This window comes from Empidonax traillii, unplaced genomic scaffold (genome assembly GCF_003031625.1).
Source record: "Empidonax traillii isolate 1590-97213 ecotype Southwest subspecies unplaced genomic scaffold, ASM303162v1 scaffold109:size1658292, whole genome shotgun sequence".
Classification (NCBI taxonomy): domain Eukaryota; kingdom Metazoa; phylum Chordata; class Aves; order Passeriformes; family Tyrannidae; genus Empidonax; species Empidonax traillii.
Genome location: NW_020955302.1, coordinates 602772 through 619727, shown reverse-complemented (window position 1 = coordinate 619727; position 16956 = coordinate 602772).

The window sequence follows — 16956 nt, the reverse complement described above, 5'->3', positions numbered from 1 at the left end:
CCCTGAGACTGGTCAGAAGACGGTGTCTTAGTGTGAGAAACAGGAGGGGAAGGAACGCGGTTTAAAAAAGTAACAACATTGCCAAGACAATTTTAGACCTGATATTCTCCTATCACTTTACCACTGAGGTTCAAAGGAAAATATCTACAGAGCAAGCAGAAAGTCTCCTGGGAACTTGACTGACAAGGGTGTTTTGGTAATGGTTCCAGCTCAGGAACGTAACCGTTCCAACAGGGATCTCCCACCTAGGTCTAACCAGGAGCTACAAGAAGAGCTCCCAGCTCCCTTCCAGCCCTCCTGCTGTGGGCAGAAAACCTGTTTGGCTTGTGTACCATGACCTTGTGTACCAGCCTGAAACCCCTGGTGCATCCCCAGTGGGTATATATTTGAGTAGGCTGCCTTTCAGCAGTGGCACAAAGCTGCACTTTCTCGGAAGTGCAGCAGCACTGTTTAGATAGATCCTGGCTTTGACGTAAGGGAACAGTGGCTGGACCTTGATTGCAAACAGAGCTCCTGTGACTCTTTCGATAGGATAGCTCAGCTGCTCCCTGCAGCCTGGGAAGTGACTTCATGATAAAATGTTTTATCTCCCCACGGAGTTACAACTCACGTGTGCTGCTTTTCTCTGCTCTCTCACAGATGTGCAGGCAGCACTAGCAGGTACAAGGGCATTTGAGGACTCACTATAGTCATTTCTGTTTCTCTCCACAGTGCTTTTGAAGAATGTTTCTTCCAGCAGGACAAAGAGAATAAATTTGGTATTTTCTGTCTCTCCTTCACATTGCTTCACTACTGGACTTTCTTTCCAACAATTATTCCTTCAGCGAAGAAGAGTGGAATTATAGAGCTTTTTCCAGTATTGTGTCCGAAGATGTAACTTTTTTCCCTTCCCAGTTTTCTGTTATAAAATGACATTTCTCAGGTGACTAGGGGCTACTGGAGACATTTCTCAAATATAAAGCTTGATTTATGACTTGAGTTAGCCCTGGTGACAGACTTTGTTTGACTGCTGGGCCATGCAAACTCTCATGTCACCACTGAGGCTGTATTAAGGCTGCTGGAGGATGATCCGTGGCTCACTGGGCTTCAGTTCCATCATGGGACATGCCTCTGGATACCCATCGGCTGCAGTTCAGGGATGCGTAAAGAAATATCCAGTCTCTAACCTTTCTCCTCTTTGAGACAGTGTTAGCCAGTGTGGCTTACAAGAATTATTTGGAGATCTATTCATAGACATAAACAGGCAGTGCAAAACTGATATATGATCAATATTTTTTGCTTTGTAAATCTGGAGTTTTAGAGACAGAAAATAATGCACAAACTTCCTGGAGCCCTGAAGCTGGGTAGGGCAGAGAAACAGACACCTCTCCTTCTCTTTGCTTTTTTTCTTTATGTAATATTTGAAGGAAAGTGTCTGCTAACCTTCGGGCCCAATAATGGGAGGTCCAGATGTGTTGTGTGCACCAGTGGTACTAGGAGAAATTAAAAGTGCCATCTCCTACCTACTTTCTCTCATCACCTTCCCTTGTCACAGGCACCCACCACTCAGTTACCATTGCCCTTGGGACAGTTGTTAAGCCAGGTTACAATCACAAGCTTTCCCTCAGGTTTCACAAATGGAAATAACCCAGCAAAGAAGAGCAAAAGCAGTGTGAAGACCTGGTGTTTGTAGTGGGACACTTCTTTGTTGATTTGCAGCGCAACAGTCCTTTGTCAAACTACTCTTTAGAGGAATAAAGCCAGCCTAAATCACCATGCTTCCCCAGCATTCTGATGAGAACTATTTGTACAGGTTCTCCCACACCCTAGACTCCCAAGGACAAGATATTTATATTGCTCGAAGGCCTTTCCACTCTCTGTCTGCCATTAGATGGCAGCAACTGAGTGTGGAATGAGGGTGCACAGTTCTGCAAGTCCTATTTATCCTGTGGCTTGTGCAGGGATTTCAAGCTTTTCACTTCTAGGCCAATGGTTCAAATCTGGCCCAGGTCAGGAGGGGTCAGAGATCTTTATAATCCAACAGCTGCTCAGTGTCCTGCGTGAGAGCAGTTTGTGTGTTTCCGTTTCTGGTCTTGTGGACGAGTGCCCATCTCACCACTGGCACTAACTGGCACGCCCACCCCTGCTTGACGCACCAACAGAGAGGCAGAAGATGCTCCAAAAAGACTGAATTCTCCTCCATGAACTCCAGATGATTCGACAAAGGGGAGCACTCATCTCTCTGCACAAGCCTGCCCTTGGTCATGATGCCAGAAGAATGTGCTGGCCCCATTCCTCCTTTAAGCAAGTAACTGTCCAAAATTATCTCATTCCAGACAGGAGGGCGACAGTTGGGGTCTTTCAGCAGATAAAATTAATTTGTTATTAATTTGAGATATGATATTCAGACAGACTAGTGATGGTGCAATGAAATCCTGTCAAACGTGTTGTAACACCTATATTATTTACAGCCTCTATAACTACAGGGACAAACTCCATCCAGAACTGCCTTAGAAGGTGACCTAATTTGGAAAAGAAAACAGATACAGAATTTTCTCACATTAGAAGATACCTCACTGTGACTCCTTCCCTTACAAATTTAAATCCCTGTGAAGGACTGGAGCAACAGATACTCTCCAGAGAAACCCATGAGATAAGAAATGAGCCTTTGCAAGCATGTGACTGTGATACAGTTCAAGCCTGTGTGTGTATCACTCAGCTTGTTCTATTAAGATTTGAGGAGTGTGTCACTATGTAAATCCCTTTGGGCAGCTGGGCACCTCTCCAGCACACAGATTTCCCTTGCTGCTAATGAATCAGCCTCTTTTGCTAACTCACCTCCAAAGCTCATTTACTTGGAAACCAAGGGAGCTCAGGGAACAGGGTTCTCTCCGTGCATAACAATGACCTATTTTAGATACTTCTCCTCACGAGGTCATAGAGAAGGGGCAGCAAGAGAGAGTGCCTCCATCCAAAAGGCATTTCCTGGAATCAGTCCTAAACAATGCCAGGCCATTTCCATTTTGAGACCTGACATTTCATGGTGCCAATGCCACCACACAACAGAAAATGCCAGTGTGAGCCAGGGATGGGATCCAGCTGCCTCATTCCGGGGACACACACCCAGGCCCTCTGCATACATGGTTATTATTCTCCCAAACAGCCTCCTTCACGTGGAAACTGGTAACAGAATGGGAACACTCCCAGAGCAGGATGGCAAATGAGACCAAGGGCATGCTTCCCTCCTCTGGGTATGTTTACATCACTGAACTTTCTAGGTATTGTGAGCAATATAGTAAGGAAAACACAGGCATGCATGAGGGAATCTGTCCTTCCTCACCCAGCTCTGCTAAAAAGCTGCTAAAGTGCTACCCACATTGAATTAGCAGCACAGCTTTACATGACTACAGGAAAGATGTAGCTGGTACCCCAAAAGGGAATGTTTGAAAACAGGAAATGTTTTGTTTGCCTCTGAGATGTGGGCTACTGCCTGAGCTCGGGAAGAAGCCAAACACTTTGTGGCTTCCCCACAGTTAGTGTGTTGAAGCAAAATGATAAGGAAAAATACATTATAATGTATTCATTTTGTATTATATTTAACTCAAAACTCACCAACCTGAATACACAGCTCAGATCCCAGACTGGAGCTCTGTGGTTTCACCCCTTCTGTGGTTGATACCTTGCAAGACCAGAAAGGACCATTGTCCCGTGTGACTCAAAGGACACAGCATGTCTTTAGATTAGGTTCTGGTTTAATTGCAGCATTTCTATTAGAAAAGTATCCAACCTGCAGAAAAACAGCTAGTGATGGGAGAGAATTGACCACAAGGGTTAACAGCTCATCCAGTATGCACTTCTTTACAAGGCTAAATTTGACCCATTTCAGCTTTCAGCTCCTGAATTCATTTGCATCTTTATGAATACATAAGCTCATTCTCAAACTGCCCGTTCCTTTCTTGTGATTCTCCTTGAGTCTGTCACCCTTCTGGTGACACCCATCTGGTAAGCAGATCAGCTTCCACTCACTCATGTGGCTCTCCTCAAAACTTACCCAATTAACAAGTTTCTAAAACAGTGTGCTACAGAATGGGGTCCAATATTAGGCAGTAGTGCTGAATACAGATAGAACTGAAACTATCTGCACCAGCAGCAGATTCCGACAATCCAGTGACCATTTTAGCTCTTCTAAACCTCTAAAGATGGGCACATTGGCCCATGGCTTTTCATAACTAAAACGTTGGGCATTTGCCTGTACAGCAGGGGACTGTCAGTGTATTACAGGGTCACCGTCAGCCAAAGAGTAGATTACGCCTGTAAGCTGTCACCTTAACTGGATTAATTTGAAGGGATCTGTTTTTCTTAAATAAATGCTCACTGCTGTTAATTACCCAAGTATTTTCATTCATGACTCAGCTCTAGGTTCTTCCATTATTTTGACTAATAACACTGTCACAAACAGTGACACATAGCACAGCCCTTTTTCCCGTTATCCTGGAACATACCTGTCCTTTGCTGCCCCTGCAGGGTCCATTTCTCACCACCACCGACAGCTCAGGCTGCTGAGTAAGAGGGAGAGGAAACAAAATAAATCAGTGTTTTCATAGAATCACAGAATGGTTTGAGTTGGAAGGGACTGTAAAGATCATCTAGTTCCAACAACTTTGCCACGGGCAGAGGTTTTTCTAGCTACCAGAAAGTAGTTACTCTGTGTGCTTCGTCTTCCAAATTTACTAACGGCAATGCCAAATATGGTCTGTTCAGCTAATGCAACTTTTATTATTAAAAAGGGAGTCATCTTCCTGACCCCTGAAAATTCAGTAAGATGTCACGATGAATAATTATTCTGAGTCATCTCAACATGCTTAATTTAGTATAACTGCACCTTTGCTAAGAAACAAGAGGATGTATTTATGCTAAGCACTAAAATTAGTTCCATGTAGCAAACACCAAACTATGAGGTAAAAGCTGTACTCAGTCGTCCTCAGGTTCCCAGTTTGTAGTGACCACTTCAAGATAACTTGTAGAACCATTTAAAAAGATGTATTGGTAGCATGAGAAGAATAGAGACATTTTCTCCATGGATCCTCGAGCAATTTATGAACTTCCTAAAGCAGATTTATTTGGTAAGCAGTATTCTGAAAAAATGATAAACATTACATAAATGCCCTGATTCTGCTGCTCGTAGGCCCAAAAAGGCAGATTGTGGAACCAGACTCAGGCTCCTTCAAAATGCAGATACTGAGGGTTTTCTCTCCCATCAGTTTCCACGCACTCACGTGCCTCTTCCCTGGATACACAGCTGGCTGTGGGCCTGCACACCTGCAAACTCTTTCTTATAATATCATTTATATGTACAGAAATCTGACAAACTCTCCTCACTGAAAACCATCAGCAACAGCTTCTCCAGCACTTTCAGTTACGACTTTTCTCCTTTTTCTCCCACACACCAAGGAAAGCATCCAGTTTCTTTTCTCCATCAATGTGTTCTCCTCCACAGGAAGGAGAAAGGGACATTGCTCATCCTTAGCTTCTGCAGCCCTGTTCAAAGCACCTCACCTACAGGCAGAGAGAAATGAGGGGGAAAACTTGTTTCCCTGCTCTGCAGCTGGGCTGCAGCTTGTCAGCCTGCTCACGTGTTAAGCAGCTTTGCAGCTGCCTGTTACTCAGCTCCTCAACAGAGGCTGATCAGGCTCACTGGGGCCATGCCAGGCTCTCCTGACAAAAAAAAAAAAAAAAAAAAAAAAAGGTATTTATTTATAACTGGCTTGTGAGATGGAAAACTGGTTTCTATATATAACAGAAAGTGTTCCCAGCAGAGTAACTCTGGTAGTATTAGGTTTGGGGACTTGCTGGGTTCTATTTGAGTATTAGCTAGTACACTTACCATATTTCCAGGTCTAATCCTCCACAGAGCTAGAGTCCAATAGCATAATTGTTTACTGTTTAGACAGGGGATAATTTATTCTCAACCTGTCAGATGTTTCAGACCTAGAATTGTATAATCAAGAGGAAAGGAAGACAGTAACTTTCAAGATTTTGCTGAGTCCTATTTTATATTTGAAAAACAAAATTAGTGTTTGAATACACTCCTGGTGCTTTGTGCTGCAGCCATTAGTACCACACAAACCCCTGTTCTGTGATGCTATAGCAAGATCACTTCTGCCTTTTGAGGACAAATTGAAGGGCATGTTCACATCTAAACAGCTGTGATGTCCAACAGCTGGATGCAGGCAGACACTTCTCTCACAGCTGCTTCTGGAGCTGCTCTGCCAGCTCAACACAGTGCCTCTGGAATCAATCTTCTGCCACCATTGCACAAAGGCAAAGGACACTATGAGAGGACTGTCAGGCACGCATGCAAACTGAAGGAATAGATTTCCTTACACACATGATCTCCGAGCTTCAGCTTGGGTAAATTACATTCTTCAAATTTGCATCACCATCGCTTCTTCAAAGGTATGCAGTGCCTGATCTCTCTACCCTGCTGTGAACTGCTTTGCCAGGCTGTGAAAAAAGCACTGCTGTAACATTCAGTCCCAGACACGAGTACATTCCTGGAGCAGAGGACACTGTTTCTGTTATTTCCTTCTATCCCAACCAGCTTGTTTTGAACCTGACTTTCTATTTGTGAAATACTTTGGGGATACTTGGCTAAAAAATATACACGGATCTCCCTTTCCAACTTGGGTTGCATTCCTCTTGTGGTGTATTTAAGGAAACTGAAACACAAGGAGCTTTATCTAATGAACGCAAAACTATGGGCACATCAGCAGAAGACTCCAAGCAGAAAAAATTTTCCTTGTTTAAACTCTGTAACCTTTAAACCTTTTTATCACCTTTTATTATTCCCTGATCTCTTCTTCTCCTGTGCCTTCTTCCTAAAAATGAAGAGCCTCTTTCCAGGCTCAGACCCTAACCTGGAGGGGTCATGTAGGCTGCTATGCAGGAGATGTCATCCTGTCATGGCAAGCCCAGATATTCTGTCAAAGTAGCTTAGAAAATCTGATTACATGCAAGTGAGTATGTATGCAACATTACAATGCCAAACGCAAATATAATTCTTCAGAATTCTTGTTTTTTCCATTTAACTTGCAGCCTAGACAAAGGGAAGAGACAGCATGTCCTTGCTTGCATACCACCACTCATTTTGTGCAGGGAAACTCTCAGTTCCTGAATGCAAGAAATGCTTTGTCAGTGAGGGCCTGTCCATCAGGATACCCACATGCTGCCTCCAAGTCTCATTCCAGCCTGCTGAGAGTAGCCATCACATGCCTTGGCTTTTCAAGACTCTGTACCCTCAACTTTACCCACTCCCCTACATGCCTTTGGCCATAGGGAGAACTATTCCTTCCCTCTATCAGCAGTGTCTATCAGCAGTCTATCTACTAGATGCAGAGCCTTTCTGGTTCAGAAAAAAAGGAGAAGTCACAGCACATGATATATGCTAAGTGGCTTTTGAATCTGTTTACCAAAAGCTCTGATATGACTCTGAAGGATATTGGCACTGCTGCTCACTTCAGAGGCAGCACAGTCCAGCTGTTGGAAAAGCAAGTTTGGAGGAGGCAAAGCAAAGCTTACATTTACACGTGCTGCTATTCTGAGCAGCATTTCAGTCTCTTGTGCCTCAGTCTTCTCATTTATGCTACCAGGATAATTACAGTTAACAACTGAGCATAGTCTGTGGTAAGGCTTCCTTAAACACTTGGGTGGAAAAAGCTGCAGACACATTTATGGATTTTTGTTCCATTAGTAGTTAAGCTTCTGTCACAAATAAGAAACAAACCAGCGTTGATATCTTAAGATGAGATCTATTTATGTATCTGCGTGCTAAGCAGAAACACAGAGTCCTTGAAATGACAGACAAACAGGTTTCTCTGTTTGGAGAGCCTCCCTAGCAAGGCTGCTGAGCACCATGTGTTTGATGCTCCCCTGTGCCACAAGAGAGAGACACAGGAGAATGGACCCCGCCCTGCCTGGAAACTCTGAGCTGGTAGCAAAATGGTTTGGAGTAATGAGAACCATAGTAAGTATGTGGACCCTGAGCTTTCCATGTTTGTGACAGTCTGTTGGTACATTACATCTTGTGATCTGCTCTGTATTAATAAGCCTGAATGGATGGTGACATTAAGACCAGGGGGAAATGTTTTGCAGTGTGCAGTCTGGGGTGAAGGTAATAATTTAACGAGCTTTTGAAGAATTTGCACCCTCCCAGAAAAATCTGGCTGTGAATGAGCTTTAAAGCCACTTCCATCCCATCTGTAACACCAAGGGACTATCACTCTAACTGAACAAATACCAGTCTTGTACAGGTTCAAAAAAGATCTTGCTGAAGATCTCCTTACTTTTCAAATCAATATATAATTAAATATACTTCATTTACTTGGTCTGGAAGAGCCCTTCAAAAGTCCTTTGCTGGTTTTCCAAGCAAACTGGCTTAAAAAAACGTAAACGCTCCAACCTTACTTCCACAAACAGAGCACCTCCTAAAACATCTCCTGAACACTGTAGACAGTCACTATCTTGTCACTGTCAAAATCTAGCTATGTACTAGTAACCTCCCTTCTCATCTCTTACCCACGTAAACATCCTCTGGGAATTTTTAGTTTATTTTGTTGTTCATTAATACACTAGTTTAATTGCCTACATTGAAATGCTAACAAGCATCCAGAAAGACATGGGAAATTAGATTTCAGCTTAAGAAGAGCTTTCAGGCTACAGAGATGGTGAAGCATTTGGCCAGCATGCCTCCAGTAATGGAGATCTTCACAGGAATAAACGTCTACACACGGCTAGCTACAGCAGAGGATGGATGAGATGGCTTTCAGAGTTCCCACTCCACAATTTAACTAACTATGATAAACATCGACTAGCTACTTTCTGAAAACAATCGACTATCAGCAACTGGAGATACATTCTTGGGTATTTTATGAATTACTGTTAACTGCATTTTCTCATTCTCAGACACTCAATCGAGTTGCTCTGGTTTAATGAGCTACTGCACATCAGCTGAGCTACATAAATCTCTGCTTTCCACAGATAAGAGGGAAAATGTGAGCTATGAGCACTGTTAACCCAGCAGAACCTGAGTAGTGTTTAAAGCCCCTGACTGCATATGTCAAAACTGAAACAGGCTGGATCAAACTCACTAAATATTAGGAAGGCTAGAAAGTCAGGGAGCAATTCATTGAATCCATCTTAAACATATTTCTTCAGATTGGACACAGTAAAAGTGCTCATCATTCTCTGATGACTACTGAAGGAATCTGCTTTAAACACCAAATTTCAAGGTGCAGTAACTGACAATATGAATCTTAGAAGAAATCTTTAGAACTAAACAAAGCTAGCAATACTTTCCATCTCTTTTCTTGGACATGGATGTGCTGGTTTTGGTTAAACAAGAACAATGAGGAATGCTTTCATCTCCAAAACATTCAAGTGGCTTCTGGATTCGTCAGGGCTCATACCTGTGGACAGGGTTGGATTTCTCTCATCTGGTTGAAAACATTTTGGCATAACTGCTTATCTCAGCCCTGCAGCTATGCAGGGAGGTTTGTATTCACAGGAATATGTTCTTCGACACTGGGAGAGCCACTCAAGGGAAACCTGCCCAGCATTTACCAACATTACAACCTTAATCCTCGAAGTTCACACAGTAAGTGCATCAACTCACTGTGTTTTTTGCACATGACAATAAATTATGTGTAGGGAGACACTGAAATCTGAGTGTTAAGCATTCATTTCCCAATGTTCTCAATGTTAAAACCAAAGACCATTTCAGAGGAAGGAAAAAGCAAAGCTCACTATAAGATATACTGATGTGGCTTGGTAGAGTTTGTCAGATTAAAATATTGATCACTTAATCTTCCTTGTCACAAGCTGTTTTGTTTGTCAGGATCTGCCCAACATCCTGCCCTGTTCCAGGCAGGAGAAGGTTCTCTGTCTGCCTCTGCCTAGTGGCAGCCCATCCTCTCCACAAGTAGCACAGACACTTTCTTACCGTGCTCATTTTTCAGTGTGTTACTTCTCCTTTCCCTACACCCAAAGAAACTAACTCTCAAGCTCAACATTCACCAGAAGTTAAAAACTTTGGAAATGGAATACAAAGTTGGAAAGGGGTGGATTACTGTGGTTCAGTGGTGCAGAGAGCAAGCTGGATGTCAGCACCCAGCGCTGTGGTCACAGCGAGCATCGCCACACAGCAAGCACACAACGTGCCTGTGGGCAGCAGCTGCTCCACAGCTGGTGCACAGCTGGCTCCTGCTCCCCACACTCCCAAGCACAGACACTCAGAGTGCTTTGGCAGTGTGTGTCTGACAAACACTCTAAGCTTGGCCACAGTGCAAGTGCAAAAGGATTAGGGGTGACTGAAAGAAGCAGCTCTTTTTTTTCTTCCACCTCCAACCTCTGGGTATTGACATGAAGAATAAAATCATCACCTTAATACAAGATTCTTCTTCAGAAAGAGGAAACCTGACTTGTCCCTAGAAGGGACAATGCTGACAGATTAGGCTGTCTACAAACAGCAATAGATGATGCTGGTTCTGGCTGAGGTCCTCAAAGTAACACATTCCCGTAAAGGACTTCCACACTCATCTGATCTCATTCGCTTCCCAAAAGAGAGAATGTCTGCTGTCTAAGGGACATTAATGGCTAAAGGGATAAAGGTCCTTCAGAGAATAAAATTCATTACAGGTTTCCAGAAATGATGGGCTAACAGGCTAAACCACTTGTAGTGAGAACATCTCAAAGGTGATGGGTACCCCACAGGGGTAGAAGATGGGGCACTAATATTTTGGGGGCCTAATATTTTCTTCAATGCCTGAGAAAAAGACACTTAAGACAACATTTTTAATTAGCTGCTTCTAGTTAAGTCCTTAGGATAGGGCACAAACTAAGGAACCTTTTTTCTCCTGTCCTAGTTTAAAGTAAGATCAAGTTCTAAATACAATCCTATCTTGAATTTCCCAAGTCAGCACTCCTGTTTCCAATCTAGCCCCTGGCAAAAACCCCAGTGATTCAAGTGAGGCCAGAGACTGATCCCAAGATGGTCACACCTGGGGTTTTAAGCCATGATAAAGATTTGCTAAACTTGGAACCTGGTTGTGGATCAGCTTCATAACACCACCCATGTTTGGGGTGGCTGGAGCTGAAGTTTCAGTGCTGGCCCTTCTCCATGGAACTGAAAGCCAGAATTATGATGATGTCAATAAATATTCAGCCCTTCATCTTCGAAGGGCTAGGTGATGGTTCAGTCGGTGGCTAACTAATCAATGGCACAATACAAATCATGCTATCAATCATTCATGCAATAGCTTTGCAAGCTACGTATGAAGATAGACAATGGGGTTGATAGGTTTATAGGTTGATAGATTTATTTTGCTCCAAAGACTTCATTATTGCTAAATTCCCCAAACCACAATAGCCATGGTAATAAAAACTTTCATTAAAGGGTGTTGTTATGATCTAAAGGCAGGGTGGAGGGGAGGTGTGAATGGATACTCCTAAAGTGATCACTTCTTACTTTGCTTGTGGCTTTCTGAGCAGCCCTGTGTCTCTTTTTACCCACCCTCTAAGGGATTTGGCTGGAAACATCCTCATCAGCTGTACTGCCTTCTTGATTGTTGGAGACATTTCCTTGGTGACCAGAAAGTGGCATAGAGGGGTAATTGAACATGAACACTTAAAAGTGCTGGCACGCTCCCAGTAAATGAGTGATCAGCCACACTTCCGAGCAGCCTGAGAGGAAGGAGCATTTTGCAAAGCAACCAGCCTGGGAACAGAGGCACTGTGGGAGCTTATGCTCCTTTTTTTTTTTTTTTTAAGTCTGAAGCTTTTTGTCGAGAGGATCAAACTAGGTGCATAAAGAAATGCAGAACAGAGTGTATCAGAATGCAAGAGCTGCCTGTAGAAGATGCTTGCTTTCCTTCTTGGCTCAGGAAAGGGAAGTTTGCTCAACACACTCCACTAGTCTTACTAAGGAGCTGGTTCTTGCTACGTGCTAGAGATCTTTGGCTTTCACACTCATCAGTGACGTGAGGTCACTCTATATTTTGCAGGAACACATTCCCTGCCAGGATCAGGCTCTAAAGCATTTGATATCCAGTCCTTTCTTTGCTTTTAAACATGCCACATATCTGTTCAAAAAAAGGATCAAGCTCACTCCAGGGCAAAATACCCTCAGGCCTTTTTCTCAGAGCAGAGCTATGCAATTACTCTTCAGTGCACTCCTGTAGATTACATACTACACATTGGGCTGAGCTGGGCTGGAAAACTCTCACAGTGCTCCTTGCACTGTCTTCAGTCAAGACCTACAGGCTCTACTTGTATCAGAGCCTGTTGTAGGTAACTTGAGATAGTCTCTTAAATCTCAGTAAAATCTCATATAATCCATCTCCTTTCCTTCTTTTCCAAAGGTAGTTTGCATTAATTTTTTGAGCTATAGTCAGTCCTTAGCCGTCTCTCCTCTGAAGCTCTGCTGTTGTTTTTGCTTTGAGCTTCTCCTCCTGGAAGGGTGCAATGTAAAACAATCATGTTATGGCTGACCCCTCAGCACTTTGTCTGGGGGCAGAGGGATATCATGGCTTCATGGCAATTATCATAATCAGAGGAACTTCCCATCATTGTGGTAATTTAAATTAAGACCCTTCTTCTAAAATATATCCTCATAGCTCCCATACAAACATACAAACAGAGGACTGGCTCCAGAAATTTTCGGGCTCTTTGTCCTATGTTATAGGGGTCAGGGGATTTGCTCATAATGGTTCCTTCTGGCCCTAACAACTATTAATCTATGAATAATTTCATTTAGTCCTGTAATCTGGTCTCCATTATGTCACTATGTCTTTTCAAAACAAAGTAATGAGTCCATCATCCCTTGGAGAATGGAAGGAACAGAAAATCAAGCCAAGAACACCAGGAAATAGTGAAGTGGCTGTCACAAGTCTGTTATCAAGTACACCTCATTATTCAAAGACAACTGGTAATTTTTTTCCAGATCTAGATGATGCGGATTTATTCAGCTCCATTGTCAGTTTGTAGTCAATGCACCTTCCAGAACAGCTATGAGCTTGCAGCAGAGTCGGGTTGTTCTGCCTCAGTGACAGACTTGGAGGAAGTCTGCTGTATACTTGGAGGGATCTTGTCCCAACCAGCAAATACTAAGAAATGAAGCTTCACAATACTACTGTAAGGTAGGTCATAATAATCCGAAACTTAAGGGAAGCAAAAAAATCTCTTGCTTTCACACACTGAGTGTTTCAGGACCCTGCAGTAAAAACACAGAGCAGAGGTAGTTCTGGGCATGTCCTGGGCTGCCCATACTCCTGGAAATCCCTTCTCTTTCAGTGGTTCTGTGCCTTGCAGAGGGGTTAAGCATGTCAGTGTCTATGGACACAGGTAAGGGCACCCTCTCTGCCCATCCTCATGCCACTCATAGGGAGCTCATTTAATCCTGGGAGCCTTCTGGAGGGCTCTAAAACACTCACAAATGTTGTGAAACATGAAAAACTGAACCAAAATCCTGAATACTGACTGTTCAGGTTGCAATACAACTCCAGCCCAGCTCTAGGAAAGTAATGTCCTCTGCCTGCTCTACAGAGATATTAATGAGATGGTCCTCTGGAGGCTCAGGTCATGAAGCATGAAATAAGACACTTATATGTGGCAAGTCACTTCCACCTTCATCAGTAATAGGGAATTGATGGCTAATGGCATTTTACCTGATTGTAATTACATATTAAGTACAGTAATGAATGAAGATGAGAAACTTGTGAGGCTTCAAATGCAAAATTATCCAAATTACTCACTCAGCCCTTTTGGTTTCCTAAATAGTCAATCAACAACGTCATGATAAAGGCTCATAATACAAGGGATTTCTGCATTTTACTGCTTCTACAGATATCCCAGGAAAGTCAGAATGGTTTCCCTGGAAGTCCAGGGCTGCAATGGAAGCCCAGTTTATCTTTTTTGCAGAGGAATCAGCTGTCTGAGCCAATAGCTGGGATAACCTGTCATATCAAAGGGTAAGAAACCTGAAGTCTGACAGTAAAGCTGATTGATAAAGAAGAAATTTCTTGTTCTACGGTGATCACCAGGGAAAATTGAAGTTTATACACAGTGTACATTTTAAGCTTATGCTAAACTTGATTAGCACTGAAAAGAACAACAGCCAACTCCACATATTTGTTGTGGTAAACAGTCAGGCCAGATAATAAGCACTACATACAGCTCACTGAAAGTTTATTGAGTTTGCAGAACATTAGGCTAGTGTTGATAAATGTTCATCAGGAGCATCTCTCAGCATAGAGGTCCTCCTTCTTCTGTCTCTAGAGAGATTTATATATCACTGAGAATAACCATCCTGTTTAATCTATTTATTACCTCCTCTCAAAGCCTGTTCTGGAAGGATGTCACCTTTCTGTACAAGGGGAAGCATTTACTGACTGTGGGAGCATAAGGTGGATATATCATGTTGCTGAAGAGATTCAGAGGCCTGACACCAGTAAATAGGACTGTGGGTACTGAAATGTTATTGTTCAGTTTGGGAATCTCTTCTCTGAAGGGCCAGCAATAAGCCCTTACCAACTCTCCCACCACTGCTTCCTTAACAGCAAAACATAACAGAACATTTTCAAAACATGATCAGAACATTTTCCATGCTTATTTCCCATGACCACCACTGTGGCCCAAAGCATGGTCTCACCCACACTCTCCAGGGATAATTAGAAAATAACCTAATTATTTCAAACACAGGATGAATGAAAGGGAGGTAAGAAAGGAACTGGGTGGGCTAGTCACAAGTTCCCAAACTCCAAACTAGTTTGAGTGATAGCAGCAGCAAAAGGAAGCTCAAGATGTGGAGAGAAAGACAAGAATAAAGCCTTTAACTGTGTCCAGTAAGTAGCTGCAACTAGACGACTCTCATCGGTGCCACTGATGGAAACAGGAAGCCCCTCTGCACTCACACAAGTTTCTTCTTGTTGACACAGTTTTCACGTATCTCTGCTCACTTCAGGGGCTGGTTTACATCAGCCCTCACAGACTTGCTTGAGCCTGTATCAGACACACTCGGTCTCTCCATCCTTGTTTCACACCAACCTCCACATTTCCTCTCATGCCACCTCTCTGCCTCCCGTTTTTGCAGCACCATCTGTTCAAAATGGACTTATCTGTTTTTCCTCAATCCAAATTCTTTTTCAGAAGCAAGTGCATGATTTACACGAGTCCAGAATCAAAAACCAGGCTAATGATAAAAGAAAATCCATCTTTCTTTCTGACTGCTTTTTGTTTAGAGTTTCCACCTGGCAAATATTTTTAACACACTGCCAGAGGATTGTTTCATCTGCTGGGTATGCATTTCACTTCACAAACCAGTTTTTCCCCAGGTGACTTTCGTGTGGGGCCCTCCATGCCAAATGACAACCTGCCACCTTTGTGAGAGATAGTGGTGGCAGTTCAGAGAGAACAAGATTGGATGCAGCTGGTTAGAAGGAAAAAAAGCAGGGAAAGCTTTGAGATTGAAGGGAACTCGTTTGAATCTTTGCCATCAAACTCAAAATGCTTCTAGTGATGAGGGGGGAGAAAAGAAAAGAAGGAAAAAGATAAATACCCTGCATGCCAGACCTACAGCCAGTGTAAGTCAGTACAGCTCTACTGCCATCTGCTTGACTTCACTCACAGATCCTCAACCCTTCCATAGGCAAACTCCTGCAAAGTACAGATCCACAGACACAGGACACCTATATCTCAAATGTAGAGTAGAAGAGATCCCAGCTGCATAAAATCAATGTTTGTCGCCAGTGATGCAGTGTAAATTTGCGCCGACTTTAAACTTTCATTAACAAGTATATATTATATAAAGAAAATCTTAAGAAAGGGATTTTCAGAAATTAAAATCAAGCCCAGTTACAGCCAGCTTCACAATTCCCTCAGCATCTCTTACTTAAGCAGCTTTCCAATTAGTGTCAATGAAAGTTTTGCCTGAGTAGCAACCAAGTAAAAATAGACTCGGAATTATCAGGATTCGACCCAGCGCCTTTAATGCACAGAAATAGACCCACACACCAACACGCACAGAGAGGGCAAACCTCAGGAGTGATAATGAGCTTTGATTTTTCATCAGCCACAAAAACACCAGCTATGCCGCCAGTACATTCCACAATAGGGCAATATTTATATTTGATCTCTGCAGTGGTTTCGCGCTGCGTGTTACATAAGCCAGTCATTCCCCATACAGTAATGGAAACAGACGGCATTTGCCACAGCTATTTTTTGCATCAGGCATTCTTTGCCAGATACTCATGGGAAACAAGATGGCAGGAGAATGGCACTAGATTTCCCCTCTGCAGACACCATGAAGGCATGGGACTTCTGCTCTTTTTTTTGGAACTGTTACAAGAGCTGATGGCTCATCGTGCCCCCTTTGCATACCTAAGAGGTCTCGTGCATTACAAGAGCATATTTGCTGACAGAACGAATTTGGCCCCAGTGCCCAGAAAATAATAGTCTCTGCAGTGAGGTCCCCTCCTCTTTGGTGCAGGAAGCCACCAAGTTTGTTCTGTTCCTTCTACCTGTGTAAGCGGGATTCAAACAATCTTCAGGGTAAGATCACCCTTCCCACAAGTGCTATTATTTTCCTGGGACCTCTACTAGAAAAACACCATCCTGCAGAGAATGAACTCAGAGATAGAGTGACTCCTTCACTGAGCCCTAGACTGTGGAATAAATTTCTAGGCAGAGTGAAATAGAGAATTCAATGTTATTAAAAAGGACTGACCAGTTAATATTGACAGCAGCATTAACTATACAAAACAGCTACTCAGTAAGGTATTGTGAGTCCATCCACAACTTTATTCAGGTTATATAAACATAAGACTCTAAAAAAACCTTGGATCTGGAGTGAAAATGCCACTACAATCGCGGCTTCAATCCTGGTTTTTGACCCATTACAGATGTGGGATCATCCCACAGCTTTGCTTG